The sequence below is a fragment of the Leptodactylus fuscus genome, chromosome 9 (assembly GCF_031893055.1).
Source record: "Leptodactylus fuscus isolate aLepFus1 chromosome 9, aLepFus1.hap2, whole genome shotgun sequence".
Lineage (NCBI taxonomy): Eukaryota > Metazoa > Chordata > Amphibia > Anura > Leptodactylidae > Leptodactylus > Leptodactylus fuscus.
This window is the reverse complement of record NC_134273.1, coordinates 23,670,211-23,684,706: the sequence shown is the minus strand read 5'-3', so window position 1 is coordinate 23,684,706 and position 14,496 is coordinate 23,670,211. Positions and strand designations below refer to the sequence as shown.

Genomic DNA, 14,496 nt, shown 5'->3' with positions numbered 1-14,496 from the left:
TACATCGCATGATGCCGGGCCCCTTTCCATTAGCAATGCTCTCTACAGGCAGCAAAGATGAGTGCCACTATCATGGTGCTGCAGGGCCCCCCTGGCCATCTCATGCAAGCCCCCTACCCCTCCAAGCCCAATCGCAGTTAGTATGTACTGCTCAAAGAGCTGTAAGAACCAGGTCAGCATAGTCTTCTTTGCTTTTTATAAGTACCGTATGTGTTCTCCATGTTTGTAAGGTGCCATCTAGCGGCTGTTATTGGTAATTTATTATTGCTTAATTCTTTTGTTTCTCCATCCGTCTACACAGAAACAGGTCCTTTTACTTTCTAGTCTATTCCTTTGTAGGAGCATAGTCAATAAGCTGTAATCTAATGGCACATATAGCCTCATCTGTCCCTTGATATCACTGCTGCCACAGAGTGCAGGAAAGGTGAGTAACATTGTTTTTTAATGTTTCATCACCTCCCCTAGGGCTCCAGGGAAATAAGGCTTGGGTGGCACGCATGCTGGGGATTGCTGACCCCTGGTATAGATAGACATATATAGATATATTTAGGAGGTTATTTAGAGTTTTCTGTGTATATTCATTAGATGTACACAAATGGGATAAATTGATTATTTATATTATAAAATTTTGATTTTTTTTTTATTGCCCATTTGTGCTGCATTGTCCTTTGTGTTTTTAATTTATTTTAATTGTTAATTATTTTTTATTTAAATCCCACAACTCAGTTCATTACTAAAGATCAATTAAATTATATTCTTAGGAACCTGATGCAACAACAACGGAGAGTTAGTCCTGGGCAACCAGAATCCTCAAACACCAAGCCAAACAGTCCCGAGTATACAATGCTCTCCTAACCAGAGCAGAACCAGGCCCCAGAGGTCTTCGCCAGAGCTCCTGATGGTGTAGTTGAACTTGGTAAATTCTGGGAACCAAAACCACAACTGCCCAGAGACTGCTGCACACTCAGTGCACCCCTAGTAGCAGAGGACCCAGAAAACCCAGTAAAACTAACTTCAGCAGATGAAGAAATGGGAAGAGCTGGTCAGCAAGGAAAGAGATGTTCTGAAGAACACCAGGAGATAGCGGAAACACTGCAGGAAGGTCGTACAGGCCAAGTCGGTACAGAGGAGGTCTTGGACGTTCCAGGGAAAGCCCAGACGAAGTCAACAAGCCGGGTCAGTACACAGGAGGTCACGAGGTAGCAGGAGGGAGAAGCAAATGCGTAGTTAGGATAGCCGGGTCATACAGAAGAGGTCACAAAGTAGTCAAGGAGAGGTAGTCTGGAAGGTAAGCCGAGGTCAAAAAACAGGAACAGAGAAGGAGGAGCAGGAAGTACAGGGTCAGGAGAAAGCAGAAGCGTAGGGAGAGCTGTCACCAGATGAACTGAATAACTAGTGGTGGACCGGAGCTAAAACGACGCCTAAATAGCTCCGGCTGCTGCTGACCCCCACTGACCCCGAAGGAGACCGGAAACACCGCAGACTATTGTGGAGGTTCCGCCCCTCCTTCACAAGGGACCGGAATCACCGAGCCGGCGCAGAAGACAGAGCGTACCGGCCGGGAATAATTATTGGATATTTGTATTATTTGATTTTGGGTTCCTGTTGTTTGTAATGATTTTTGTACATTAGGAGACTGATTATCCCTTTTTTTTTTTGTTGATTCAGTAATATTTTTAGCCCAGAAAACTCCTTTTAACTGAAATGCAAAAAATTAAATAAAAAGACAAAAAAATCCTATAATTAATAAACAGATCTTTGTATTGATTAAAAATAACCTTTTCTTGGTGCCACATTCGTTTTAAGGGGTTTGATAAATTGTCAGATGCCTATGAGCCCCTTTGAAAACAAAGGCAAATATGTGAAATGCTAAACGCAGTAAGGGTGCATGCACACTACGTAACGCCGGGCGTGTATGAGAGCCGTACACGCCGGCATTACAGCAGACTGCCGAACACTTCCCATTCACTTCAATGGGAGCGCTCGTAACAGCGGCGTTTACGAGCGCTCCCATTGAAGTGAATGGGAAGTGTTCGGCAGTCCTGCTGTAACGCCGGCGTGTACGGCTCTCATACACGCCCGGCGTTACGTAGTGTGCATGCACCCTAATACTGTTTGCGCTTTCCCATGGCCCATTCAACTGCAAATATAATCAGTAGTGTTGAGCGAATAGTACATATGGGAGCGAGGTATTCAATGAATAGTTTCGAATACTATTCGCTCATCTCTAATAATCAGCAAAGAAGCAAATGATCAGTCAGTACAAGCGGAGGGTGAAAGGAAGAGTTTGATATCTAAAGTACCATATAACACTTAAAGGTATAACAGGAATTGCTTCTAGTTTGCTTTTAGTTCCTGATTTCTTGGTTGTTTTTCTTCAGTATTATGAACCGCTTCTTCTTGGCGAGATCTTTATAAGGTACATTCGTGTCCCAGAGATATTCAGGAGAAAGGACCTTGGTAGGTTTATTGTACACTAGATATCTATTGAGATGAGATTCTTCTTGCCACAAAGCTTCAATATTCTTTTTCTTGTCCTCTATAATACCATTCTGGCATGCCACACTGAGTCTTTAAATTTCATCGAGTTTTCCACCATACAGAGCTCCCGCATAATAGAAGTCTCCTTCCCCATCTGGTATATATGCTGCAGATATTGGTCTTCGCTCATAAGTAAAAGACTCTGGTTCAGTAAAGATATACCCTGGATGGATGGTAGCCACCAAGTCTCCGAGTATTTCGACTCCTACACGATCCTTGAATATCATATCTACATCGGCGCACACCAGGTAGTCTATCTCATTTGGCATATACTCCTTGGTGTAGACTGTGAGGATTTCCATTCTTCTCATGGACACGTCCTGCCAGCGTTGGTCAGCAACCACGTTGTGAAGTTGTAGGATGCGACCATCAGCCATTTTGGGTTTAACTACTTCATCGACCTTGTCAGTGAACACATAGTAAGTAACTTTGTGACCGACCATGAAGTAACGCTCTGCAGTTTCCAGGAATGGCTGAAGAAAGCGAATATACCTGAAAGGAGAACATTTACACCATTATTAGTATAATAGACTGTAACCTGAAGCTATTTAGTATTTTCATTTTCCTTTAGCTTATAGAAACATTATGAGATCAAGAATTGAATATAATATTTTTCATTTTGATTAATTCTGTAGGTGGGTGACAGTTTGGGTATGAGTATCGTGAGAATATGTGGATAGAAGGGTGAATTGATGGTTGGGTGAATTTGCTTAAAAGTAAAAAATCTAAATTTTTGGGCGATTTTTGAATTTAATCTCAATTTTCTTGATTTTGCTAAGAGAAACTAAAAAAAAAAAAAGGTTCATTGAGCTGGTGCCAGAATAAGTTGTTGGATATACAGTATTTGATGCAGGCTTCGCTGAGCTGTGTTGGGTTGTCTTCTACTGAACCTCTGGAGCTATTATTGTGATAGAGACTAGGCCCTCTGGAGGATCCTCTGATTCTCGGGTGGGTCAGTCCAATCTTAGATACTAATCTAATCTTTACCAATGACACAAACAGCAATAGTACAACACAAAAGAATATAAATAACCACTAACTATCTATGATCTTATACACAGTTATTTCTGTCTACTGCTAGATTTATCTTGTTTTCACTCCCTTTGTCTCCTGTCTATCTAGGCCATTTTTATCCATACCTATCAAGAGAACAATAGAATTGCCTGTTGTTTATTCCCATCAGCTATATACTATTATAATTACATAACTTTGCAGATAAATTCTCTAAACTGACAGTTGTAATTTGTTGGACCAAACTCAAGTCAAGAAATGGAGGTGAGGTTGAAGGAACAGAGCTTATCCAGGAGAGCATACTATGCTGTGTGACGGCCATTGTGGAGCATATTATACTATGTGGAGGCCACTGTGGAGCATATTATACTATGTGCAAGCCACTGTGGTGCATATTATACTGTGCGGGGCCACTGTGGAGCATATTATATTGTGTGTGTGGGCCACTGTGAATTATTATATAACATGTGGAACATTATATTCTGGGGGTGGAGGGAAGGGGCCGAGCTCAAAATTCTTGCTGACAGCCCTTTGTGCTATGTCTGCATCACAGCTCCCTCACTACAATCTTGCACATATGTGTAGTGCTCCATGGTGTTGTCATTCCCCATACAGTACTGTGCATGAACCACCCATGGAGCTATTGGGGCATGCACACTACTACAGTGGGAATGGAGGCTGAATGCACATTAATGAGAAATAAAATGAACTTTTTTGATTTTAGCAAATGGCTGCAATGAAACAAAGAGTGAAAAATGTAAAGGGGTCTTAATACTTTCCCTCTATACCCACTGGATGACTATCCTGGGAACATACTCAGTAGCGCTGGATATATATATATATATATATCTTACTTATGTAAGATGTCAGAGAAGGAGCTGGGGTGTAGGGTATTAGCAGGAAGCTATTGGGTGGGCCTCCAGAACGAGTTCTGCTGCTGAGCCCTAAGTCCTTCAGGCCAATACTGAATATGAAAGATAAATCTTATGTAAACAACAGTCGGATTGAAGTTATGTACACACTATTGAGAAACTCAATACTGAAATAGTGGACAGGATGTTCTGAATTAAAAAAAAAAAAAATTCATATGTTTTTTAACCATTCCCGTGTACATCCTTTCAGGGTTTTCCTATTTTGTTTGAATGAAAATGATAAAGATAGTCCGCACTCAACCGGAGCTCCTTTAAAATTTAACTTTTAATTCGCCATTGTTACGATATCGTGACAAAAATACAAAAAATACCAAAAAGTCATAGCAGGAAAAAAAAACATACATAGTGATTAAAAACTGCTGACGCGTTTTGAGGTGTTCTGCCTCTTAGTCATAGCGCATCTGACACTTTAGACAAGCCCCTTCTTATAACTCCTCAGACACTTCCCTTTACTCGTGTGTATGTAATTTCTTAATTAGGTATTTCTTCCATTGTTAGTTTCTTACTGATCTCAATAAAGTTGTTTGTAAAATCAGTAGCGCCTTTCTTTTTTCCTATGTTTGACTATCCAAAATGTATTATGCACATTTTAATAATTAATCAATTTACTTATTGGGTCCACAGTTTACATATAAAACAGTTTGCTAAGAAATAACTGCATTAACCCCTTAACACTAAATCACATACATGCACGTCAGGGAATGTGGTTAGTTCCCGCATTCCCACGTGCATGTACGTGATGAAGATCGCACGGGCTCAGAAGCAGAGCCTGTGCGATCACCATGGAAGCCTGGCTGTATCTGATGGCCAGGCTCCCCTGTAGCAGCAGGGATGGTGATTGCACCGACCCCGCTGTTTAACCCTTAAGGTGCCATGATCAATAGCAATCATGGCACCCGAGGGGTTTGACCGTCTATAAAGAATGCTGCCGGCGGCATCAGGAGCCCGTGTTAGCTGTAATTTACAGCTAACACGCTGCTCCATAATCCTCATCGGAGCTCGCTCCGATGGGGGGAGGGTTAACCCCTTGGATGCCGGCGTAATGCATCCAAAGGGTTTCTTTATGTTGCTGCCGGCACCCCCCGCAGCGAGATCGAGGGTGCTGGAAGCTATAATTTGCAGCCTGGGGTCTGTCCAGTGACCCCCAGGATGCTAAGACCCCCAGGTACCTGGTTGATCCTGCCGGGACGAGAGGAAGCTAGTCTATGTGTCTGCATAGCTAGCTTCCTCTATAGACTGCAATACAGTCTATAGTTAGTATAGAACCAGCGATCCACTCTGATCGCTGGTTCTAGTGTGCTTACAGCACAAATAAAAAAATGTAAATGTTTTTTAAAAAAATAATAAAGTGTGTAAAAAAAAAAAACATACAAAACAAACATAGTTATAAAACCCCACAAACTCCCTTTTTCTATACAAAATGAATTACATTAAAAAATATATATATATTAATTAAAACAATACATGTTTGGTATTGCCGTGTCCGTAACCACCTGTACAATAAAAGTGAAACAATATTTAACCTGCTCAGTGAACGTCGGGGAAAAAAAAACGAAAAAAACCCCGCCAGAAATAAAGTTTTTTGCACATTTTGCCTTACAAAAAATGCTAAAAAAAGTGATCAAAAAGTCATACATCCTCAAAACAGTAACAATGGAAAGCACAGGATGTCCCACAAAAAATAAGCCCTCAACCAACTCTGTAAACCGAAAAATAAAAACATTACACATCTCAGAAGATGGCGATGCAAAAATCATTGATTTATGTCCCCAAATGTGTTTTGTTCTGCAGAATTACTAACACATAAAAATATAATATAAATGAGGTATCGCCGTAACCGTACCGACCCGCAGAATAAAAGTCACATGTTACTTATACTGTACGCTGCATGGCACAAAATTTAAAATGTAAAATTCTATGCCAGAATTGTTGGTTTTTTTTTTAATCCACCAAAAAAGAGTTAATAAAATTTATTCTATTTGTAGGCAAATTTATTCATTATTGTAGGCACCCAATAATGGTGTCATTACAAAATACATCTTATTCAGCAAACAAAAAGCCCTTATATGGCCACGTCACCAGAAAATTAAGAAAAATATAGCATCTAGTAATGTGAAGACAAAACCCCCCAAATCATCAAAAATTAGAACACAACTAGCTGCGGCAGGAAGGGAATTTATAAGCTGTGTTAGTGTATATAAGGGGACACCCCAGATTTACAGCTTACAAGGGAAGACACCAGAAGTGACCCACAGAGTGACTCCCCCAATCATAGGAGCTACTGGGGCATAGTAGGGAATTTGGTGTTTGCAATGTCCTCCGCACAGCTTACATATTCACTTTTCACCATCCGCTGTGCATTCCCGCCTGCAATACTAGTACTCACTACACCCACTGGTAAATTCTTTCAGGGGTACAGATTTCAAAATGAGTAACTCTTTGGGAATTCCACTTTTCTGGTACCTTACAGGCTCATGACAAACATGACATGGCGTCCAGATTCAAAACATGTAAATCTCCAAAAGCCAAATAGCTCTCTTTCCATTCCGAGCCCCGCCATGTTCCCATGCAGCAGATTATGGCCATATATGGGGTATTGCCGTGTTCACAAGAAATTGTGTAACAACCTGTGGTGGGCTTTTTCTCCTTTAACCCCTTGTGAAACTGAAAACTTTGGGGATAAAGGGACATTTTCGTAATTTTTCATTGACACATTCCAATGTTAGTAAAATTTGTGAAACTGCAGTAAAGTCAAAATGCTCACTACACCCCTTGTTGAATTCTGTGAGGGGTGTAGTTTCTAAAATGGGGTCACTTTTGGGGGGTTTCCATTGTTTTGGTACTCTAGGAGCTCTGCAAATGAGACATGGCGCATTAAAACTATTCCAGCAAAGTCTGCTTTTCAAATGCCCTGTGTCACTCCTTCCCTTCCATGCACTGCCATGTGCCCAAAAATCAGTTTACACCCACATGTGGGGTATTTCTGTGCACGGGACAAATTGCGTGATAAACTGTCAGATGCATTTTTTAGTTTAACCCTTTGTGAATGTGATTTTAGGTCTAAATGAATGTATTAGTGAAAAAAATGAAATGTCTAAATTTCACCTCCATATTATTTTTATTCTTATGAAAAGCTTAAGGGGTTAACAAACATCCCAAATGCTGTTTTGAATAATTTTAGGGGTGCAGTTTTGAAAATGGGGTGATTGATGGGGGTTTCTATTATATAGGCCTTTATAATTCCTTTCAGAACTGAAGCGGTCCCTAAAAAATGAGCTTGGAGAATTTTCTTGTAAATCTGAACAATCTCTGTTACACTTGTAAGCCTTGTAACGTCCAAAATAAATTAAAATACAATCAAAAGATGATGCCGATATAAAGCAGAGATATGGGAGATAATATTTATTCATGTATTTGGGTGGTATGACTATCTGCCTGAAAAGCAGAGAATTTCACATTTTGAAAATTGCAATTTTTTCCAAATTTCCATCAAATTTCCTAATTTGTTTTATAAGTAAATACAAAACTATTGATTAACCACTTCAGTACCGGGCCAATTTGTGGTCCAGGACCAGACACATTTTAGGTTTATTTTGTATGTGCGGTTTTGAGGGCTGTAACATTTTTCTCGTATGTCTCAGTCAACTAATTTTTGCGTCTTTTTTCGGGGACACATAGGGCTTTATTTTTATGTTATCTTTATTTTCGAATGTGTTTTATTTATTTTTTTATATCTGGGAAAATATAAACAAAATAGGAGGGAAATTGTGTCTGGTTTTCAATTTTTTTTTTTTTTAATTTAATAACACAAAGTGTCACGGAAAAACTTTATAATATAGTTTTTCCTCTCCGTTACGGTAATTTTTATTTTGTATGGTGTTGTCGGGGGTGGGGCTATAACCTTTAATAACGGCGTTTTATTAGCGTATTATTTATTTATTTTTTATTATTATTTTATTTACTTTTTTTTTTTTTTACTTTTTTATTATATTTTTATTTTATTTTATTTCCAGATTGTGTCCCCATAAGGTGATAAGAGACCTCTGGGGACATCTGATCACTTATTTTTTTGTACTGGAGGCTGATTTCTCCTATAACTGGGGCTGCTACATTTAACCTCAGATACAGGAGGAATACAGCCTCCTGCACACTGTATATACAGCTTACTGAGCTGATCTGAGTCCCGTAGGACCCAGCAGCTCTTGTAAGACTCTGCTCCCTGCAGATCACGTGTCCGCCAGGTCAGAGGGCAGCTGAATTATGGCTGCGTCCATAGCTGTGTATACAGCGCTCATTGAGCGCTGTATACACAGCGATGGAGAAGGCAAGGGAGGAAATAAATCTGCCCTGTCTTCTCTCTGGGAGCTCCGGCTGAAGTTACAGCCGGCTCCTAGTGAAAGCAGCTACACGATCTCCGTGCAGCTGCTGTGTTCTGACTTGGACGTACAGGTACGTCCTGGCAGAACTAGACAACCACTTCCCGGACGTATATAGTCTATGGGCGGTCCGGAAGTGGTTAATGTTTACCACTAACATGAAGTATAATGTGTTTGAGAAAACAATCTCAAAATCACTTGTGTAAGTTAAAGCATCTCAAAGTTATTGCCATTTAAAGTGACACATGTCAGTTTTGAAAAAATAGGCCTGGTTCTTAACGTACTTTTGGGCTGTGTCCTTAAGGGGTTAAACATAGATGCTTAAAATCATTCTTCTTATATCAAATGTCGTAAAAGTTATTTTATTGCTATACACTTATTTCCTCAAGCTGTACATTTATCGTCAATAAACAGCCAAAAGAAATTGTATATATGAATCATGTTTTTTTTTGATAACTTTTATACCTCTTTTTGTATATTTTCATTCTCTTTATACTCTGAAAGCATGAATGGCCCTTGATCTATAGTAATAAATCATGTGATACTTTTAAAGAGGACCTTTCATCAGATCGGGCACATGCAGTTCTATATACTGCTGGAAAGCTGACAGTGCGCTGAATTCAGCGCACTGTCGGCTTTCCCGATCTGTGCCCCGGGTAAAGCGCTATCGGTCCCGGGACCGTAGCGCTTTACAGTCAGAAGGGCGTTTCTGACACTTAGCCAGGGACGCCCTTCTGCCCAGCAGTGCCTATCGTGCTGTACTGTGGAGCTGCCTATCGTGCTGTACCCCCTCCCTCTGCTCACACAGCTCGTCCATAGACGAGTATTATCAGGAGCGGGAGGGGGGAGTTCCTCCCCAGTCTTAGAGCACAGTGCGATAGGCGCTGCTGGGCAGAAGGGCATCCCTGGCTAAGTGTCAGAAACGCCCTTCTGACTGTAAATCCCTACGGTACCGGGACCGATAACGCTTTACACCGGGCACAGATCGGGAAAGCTGACAGTGCGCTGAATTCAGCGCACTGTCAGCTTTCCAGCAGTATATAGAACTGCATGTGCCCGATCTGATGAAAGGTCCTCTTTAAGCTAATGAGTCAAATATTATTTTCTTAGAAGTAATAGCAATAGATGATAAAGGTAAATCAAAGATAGGCTTCTACAAGTGCGGAATGATTAAATATAAAACATGTAAATTTGCGGTAAATATAATGGAAATAGCTAACAGTGCATCGGAGTTTAACTCTAAAATATGGAGCTATATTGATTGTAATACGGAATCAGTTATATACTGTATAAGATGTGTTGAATGTAACATAGATTATATATGTTGTACTACGAGAACATTGAAAACACGCTTTGCTGAACATATTAAAGATAAGGGAAGAATATGCAAATCTGTCTTCCATGATGTAAATAGGAAGACAGTGTCTCCGTCATACAGCCCACTAGGGGGCGCTCCCTTTAACATCATGCCCGACCTTCCCAGAGGCCTTTGCTGCAATGATATAAGTCTTCTCTACACCAGTGGTCTCTCCTTAAAGAGGACCTTTCATCAGATTGGGCACAGGCAGTTCCATATACTGCTGGAAAGCCGACAGTGCGCTTTACAGTCAGTAGGGCATAGAACACCTCGAAAGGTGTCAGCGGTTTTTAACCACTATGTATGTTTTTTCCTACTATCACTTTTTTGTATTTTTTGTATTTTTGTAACTATATCTTAACAATGGCGAATTAAAAGTTAATTTCTTAAATAGCTCTGGTTGAGTGCGGACTATCTTCATCATTTTCATTCAAACAACACGCCTCACAAATCCAGAGGAAACAGAGTCATGCACCCCCAGGACTCCTACTTTATATTAACGGTAAGCCACAGTCTATCTTTTTCGTTTGTAGTCATTTCCTATTTTGTGATGTGCACTTATCACTCTAAAAATGTGTCTCAATACTTTTTTTTTAATGCAGATTGTGAGCCCCATATAGCGATCACGATGTACTTTTTTTTCCTATCAGTATGTCTTTGTAGAATGGGAGGAAATCCATGCAGACACGGGTAGAACATACAAACTCCTTGCAGATGTTGTTCCTGGCGGGATTCAAACCCAGGACTCAAGGCTGCAGTGCTAACCACTGAACCACCGTGTTGCCCCCTATGTGTCTCAATACTATGAAAGGCATCTCAAGCAGCTCCATTCTAGAATACTTACTTTTTGACTGCAAATACAAAGAGTCCAATTCTTGTATTATTGTGTTGTTTATCTAAAATGCTCAAGTCATAAGTTCCATCCCAGACGATTCGGGCAAGCCAGGGAGTGAGAGTACTGAGACCCATGTTTCTACAGGAAAAAAAAAGTGTGACCTTCATAACCGCTATTTTCATAACAAATGTTTTTAACATTAAAATTATAAAAATTTGGTATCACCAAAATAGTATTAACCCACAGTATATATTATTATATCAGTCTGTAACTTACCTCTTATTTACCCTTCTCCCAAGCAGCTTCCTCTGGCAGTGCGCCAGCTCTATTGCCCTCTCTGACACTTTCTTTGGGGAATTCATCCTCTCTCCTTGTTTAGCTGGAAATACTGGAACTGTTTTTGATCTGGTTGCAGTAAGACAGAATGAAAGAACAATGCTTTACCTCTTTATGTATGTATTTATACTTTTCACATGTACAAGGAACAATAGATTGTATTATACTTTTCAATAGAAAACAGACCATGCAGAAGTTTTGTGTAGTTCACAGTTGACCTGTTACTGCAGATACACAGTCATAAACCCAGAGTAAGCCGAATACTCTGCAGCCAGGATGACTTCCAGCAATTACTACCTTTTGCCATTCTGCGTCTGCTTGTCCACTTGGCCACTATGCCTCCCCGATGTTCCCCGCTTGATTTTGGCTGCTCTGAATAGAGGCGTGCAAGTACCGCTGTCTGGTCACTGAAGTTGTAGGGGTATATATTGCCCATGCACAGATCAGCGAACGTCTTCAGTGTTTACATACAGTGGGCTCAGGTTTGCAGAATGCCAAAAGCTATAACTTTCTGAGACTCACAAAGCAGGGAAACACAAGGTCTGCTAGTAGCAGCATCACAATGCTGCAGAGGGTGGGGACAATACTATGAGTATACTGGAGATGCTGGGCTTTTCTTCTGTACATTGCAGCACTTCTCTCGCATCTGTGGGCGGCCACTGGAGCAGCGCTGTTGCCGATAGGTGGATGGCTAGGCAGCACTGTCTCCAGGGCCGCCTTAAGATGTTTCCAAGGCAGAGAAGACGCTCTGGAAATATCTTGGGGCGGTCCTGGAGACAGCGCTGCCTCACCACTCACCTATCAGCAGCAGCGCTGCTTCAGCGGCCTCCCACAGATGTCTTTCACTGCGGACCAGTCATGTGACATTTTCTCGACATTGACTTGAGTATAAGCCGAGGCGCACTTTTTCGGCACAAAAACTGTGCTGAAAAACTTGGCTTATTCTCGAGTATATACGGTAGTTTATTATATCAGTTTGTGACTTACTTCTTTTCTACAGTGCTTAAAAGCAGCTTCTTCTCACACTGCTCCAGCTCCTTTGCCTTCTCTTCCACCTTCTTTGACCAGTCAATTGTCTCATTTTTATATGGAAATACAACATTTTCTTGGTGCACTCTGTGAATGAGAAACAAAATGTAAATGTATTATATAGGTGAGAGAACATAAAAACCAGTCTTACTTCTCTGCCAAACCTGAATGAACACCTGTGTGGAGGCCTGGAAAGGGGGCCCAGTCTTTGATAGAGATGCACCTGTCTGTGGACCTTCCAGCCAGTGACAGAACAAACAGCTATAGGGGTCACAGCAGTTGTCCTTGTAACTGGACCCTTAATATTTCTTCTTCCTGTAAAGCTCTGATGTGGCCCTTGGCTGTGCACCTCTTTTAATGTCCTTCCAGCCATGCTGTCTTCCACTCTATGGTATCGGTTGCAGGTGATGGGGTAGCTGGCAGAACAATAGAAGAGTTGCACAGCCGGGCGCCACATCAGCGCTTTGTAGGAAAAAAGTGGCAAGTATGAAATTTACCCGAGTTGTGTGGTCTAGACTGAATGTGATGTAATTTGGTGTGCAAACAACTATTACCTGTGGGGGTCATCAATATCTATGTGGGGGACGAAGTGGACACTATTTCCTATGGGGGGGACAGTTTCGTGTAGAGGGAGATAATCAGGACACTATTACCTATGCCTATCACAGAGGGTATAACCATCCCATCAAAAGAACTTCCCAGAATTGAATGGCTTGAAAAAAATGATAAAACTGAACCTTTATTATGTCAAGTAAAATAATTGTAGAGACAAGAGAAATATAAAAATAGTGACCTGGCGCCCATCTGGTGGAAATAACAGAGTCCAGTCAGGAGCCCACCAGGCCAATTGAAGCTCTTACCCGGACACCGTCCCACACAGTGGGTGGTGTTGCAAAATGGCAAAGATACATAGGAAAACCGGAAAATGATAGAGTGCTAATCAGTAAGATCCGTAATAAACGTAAAAATAAAATGAAAAAACTATGTGAATGGTTAAGATAAATTGGTTCTGTTTATTGTTCCAAGGACATGAACAACAGCATAAAACGGCTACGTGTTTTGTTCAGGCCACTAAAATATACAGTAAGGGTGCATTCACACTATGGATACGCTGACTGATTCTGAACGTTAAAACACGGTCAGAATCAGCGCGTATAAAGCAGATCCCATTCATTTCAATGGGAGCCGGTATACGAGCGCTCCCCATTGAAATGAATGGGCTGCTTTTTTCTCTACGAGCGCTCTCATTGAAGTGAATGGGAAGCGCTCGCGTATACGACTCGGAATGAGCCGAGCGCCAGGCCCCTTCACATGGCGAGCTGTACACGTGAGCGCTTCCCATTCACCTCAATGGGAGCGCTCGTAGAGAAAAAAGCAGCCCATTCATTTCAATGGGAGCCGGGATAGGAGCACTCCCCATTGGGATCTGCTTTATACGCACTGATTCTGACCGTGTTTTAACGTTCAGAATCAGTCAGCATATCCATAATGTGAATGCCCCCTAGCAGACTAATACCAAAATTAAATTCAATAAGCAAAACCTGATAAAACTTAATCGATAAATAAATAAACAAACAGATACATAGATAGATAGACAAAACGGTGGTAATAATCATAATAATAAGTCACATGATAGATATCAAATATCAGGTATAGGGCGGTATGCTTGTCTAATTTGCATATAGAAGAAACCGGGATTTCTACCGAACGGCGGCGCGAAGAAGACAGCTAAAGTGCTGTTTGAGCACTGGGGCCCACCCAAAGTGCTGCGAGTGACCTCATTTGCATACCGACGAAAATTGGGATTTATACCGAACGGCAGCACAGAGAAGACATCTAAAGGTAGGAGAAGAATAGCCTTTCTTAAGGCTATTCCGACATAGTACCCAGAGAAAATTGCATTTTAATGATAGAATCCCTTGTATTTCCTTCCTTATTATATAAATAGTTCCTCTCTTATAAATAATAGCCTGCTTTATACTTGTACTAGCAATACCCACGACTTCGTCCGCGGCCCCCTCACCCTTGCCCAAATCACCTGCAGTGCAGCCTGTGGCCCCCCATGCCCCTTTCCTTGCG

The 14,496-nt window shown here is 41.2% G+C and overlaps 1 pseudogene; it reads right to left on the bottom strand.

Moving 5' to 3' along the window:
• Positions 1-2,348: 2,348 nt before the first annotated feature.
• On the bottom strand, positions 2,349-11,435 carry LOC142218616 (histo-blood group ABO system transferase 2-like; annotated as a pseudogene).
• Positions 11,436-14,496: the final 3,061 nt, after the last annotated feature.